Source organism: Xyrauchen texanus, chromosome 27 (assembly GCF_025860055.1).
Source record: "Xyrauchen texanus isolate HMW12.3.18 chromosome 27, RBS_HiC_50CHRs, whole genome shotgun sequence".
Lineage (NCBI taxonomy): Eukaryota > Metazoa > Chordata > Actinopteri > Cypriniformes > Catostomidae > Xyrauchen > Xyrauchen texanus.
In genome coordinates this window covers 1290389-1292888 of record NC_068302.1, presented here as the reverse complement: position 1 = coordinate 1292888, position 2500 = coordinate 1290389, and the positions used below count along the sequence as shown (strand labels likewise).

The 2500-nt window shown below is 43.8% G+C and overlaps 1 protein-coding gene and 1 long non-coding RNA gene across 4 annotated transcripts in view; one reads left to right on the top strand and one right to left on the bottom strand.

The window, feature by feature from the left end:
• The window catches only part of LOC127620638 (FYVE, RhoGEF and PH domain-containing protein 3-like), a 64070-nt gene that overhangs the window by 18059 nt on the left and 43511 nt on the right, over positions 1-2500 (bottom strand). The gene's annotated exons all lie outside the window — the stretch shown is intronic.
• The window catches only part of LOC127620651 (uncharacterized), a 2083-nt gene continuing 178 nt past the window's right edge, over positions 596-2500 (top strand). The window contains exons 1-5 of the long non-coding RNA XR_007967778.1: positions 596-798; positions 891-982; positions 1167-1532; positions 2081-2172; positions 2264-2500. The exon at positions 2264-2500 is cut by the window's right edge and continues 178 nt beyond it. This is a non-coding gene — a long non-coding RNA (uncharacterized LOC127620651). The remainder of the gene's footprint in view (positions 799-890; positions 983-1166; positions 1533-2080; positions 2173-2263) is intronic.

The window sequence follows — 2500 nt, the reverse complement described above, 5'->3', positions numbered from 1 at the left end:
TGTGTCAAACTGACTGAAAAGGCCAGTAATACAGTGTGTTGAGATTTGGACTGTTTGAAAGTTGTCCTTTGTCTATCTGTCATCTCTTTAATTGACATGTAACATGAATACAGTAACCCCAAAAAGAATTGCATCACAAAATATCAAGACAAGTGTCATTTATTTCAACCTCGTGCGACCGCACATCCACATGGGTGGACATAGTATTCTGACTTTCCTTACGTAATGCATAATTGAAATAAAATAAAAACTGACTGAATACTGTTAACAAGACTCTAGACTGTCATTTAGAGTCACGTGACACAACAGCACGCCAGCATCAACAAAAGTGCCTCTGGGAAGACATCTCTTAAGTGTTTTCATTGAAACATGTTTGGTGGTAAAGAGGAGAAACTGTAGTTTTGGGAGTCAGCTGATAAACATGTCCACATATGTGGAAACTCATACCGCATTTAATCAAAGCTGTAAAAACACGTTCAACATAAACACATCTGTGGATCATTTAGCTTCATTTTAATATATATATATATAGTTATATTTATTTTGTTATCACTGTACAACATGATTCTATTTATTAACATTAATAAATGCATTTCTATATTTACTGTCATTATCACATTCAGAATAAATGAGTTCATGCAAAAGCTGAAAATAAGATGCATTTCTAACTGTTCCGAGACCAGTGCAGACAGACGGCACACTGGAGGTTAAGTCATGCACTAAATAGGGAGCAAGGGAGTATCCTATAGCTCTCCTATAACTGTTCTGAGACCAGTGCAGACAGACAGCACACTGGAGGTTAAGTCATGCACTAAATAGGGAGCAAGGGAGTATCCTATAGCTCTCCTATAACTGTTCTGAGACCAGTGCAGACAGGCGGCACACTGGAGGTTAAGTCATGCACTAAATAGGGAGCAAGGGAGTATCCTATAGCTCTCCTATAACTGTTCTGAGACCAGTGCAGACAGACGGCACACTGGAGGTTAAGTCATGCACTAAATAGGGAGCAAGGGAGTATCCTATAGCTCTCCTATAACTGTTCTGAGACCAGTGCAGACAGACAGCACACTGGAGGTTAAGTCATGCACTAAATAGGGAGCAAGGGAGTATCCTATAGCTCTCCTATAACTGTTCTGAGACCAGTGCAGACAGGCGGCACACTGGAGGTTAAGTCATGCACTAAATAGGGAGCAAGGGAGTATCCTATAGCTCTCTATAACTGTTCTGAGACCAGTGCAGACAGACGGCACACTGGAGGTTAAGTCATGCACTAAATAGGGAGCAAGGGAGTATCCTATAGCTCTCCTATAACTGTTCTGAGACCAGTGCAGACAGACAGCACACTGGAGGTTAAGTCATGCACTAAATAGGGAGCAAGGGAGTATCCTATAGCTCTCCTATAACTGTTCTGAGACCAGTGCAGACAGACGGCACACTGGAGGTTAAGTCATGCACTAAATAGGGAGCAAGGGAGTATCCTATAGCTCTCTATAACTGTTCTGAGACCAGTGCAGACAGACGGCACACTGGAGGTTAAGTCATGCACTAAATAGGGAGCAAGGGAGCATCCTATAGCTCTCTATAACTGTTCTGAGACCAGTGCAGACAGACAGCACACTGGAGGTTAAGTCATGCACTAAATAGGGAGCAAGGGAGCATCCTATAGCTCTCTATAACTGTTCTGAGACCAGTGCAGACAGACGGCACACTGGAGGTTAAGTCATGCACTAAATAGGGAGCAAGGGAGTATCCTATAGCTCTCCTATAACTGTTCTGAGACCATTGCAGACAGACAGCACACTGGAGGTTAAGTCATGCACTAAATAGGGAGCAAGGGAGCATTCTATAGCTCTCCTATAACTGTTCTGAGACCAGTGCAGACAGACGGCACACTGGAGGTTAAGTCATGCACTAAATAGGGAGCAAGGGAGTATCCTATAGCTCTCTATAACTGTTCTGAGACCAGTGCAGACAGACGGCACACTGGAGGTTAAGTCATGCACTAAATAGGGAGCAAGGGAGCATCCTATAGCTCTCTATAACTGTTCTGAGACCAGTGCAGACAGACAGCACACTGGAGGTTAAGTCATGCACTAAATAGGGAGCAAGGGAGTATCCTATAGCTCTCCTATAACTGTTCTGAGACCAGTGCAGACAGACAGCACACTGGAGGTTAAGTCATGCACTAAATAGGGAGCAAGGGAGTATCCTATAGCTCTCTATAACTGTTCTGAGACCAGTGCAGACAGACAGCACACTGGAGGTTAAGTCATGCACTAAATAGGGAGCAAGGGAGTATCCTATAGCTCTCCTATAACTGTTCTGAGACCAGTGCAGACAGACGGCACACTGGAGGTTAAGTCATGCACTAAATAGGGAGCAAGGGAGTATCCTATAGCTCTCTATAACTGTTCTGAGACCAGTGCAGACAGACGGCACACTGGAGGTTAAGTCATGCACTAAATAGGGAGCAAGGGAGCATCCTATAGCTCTCCTATAA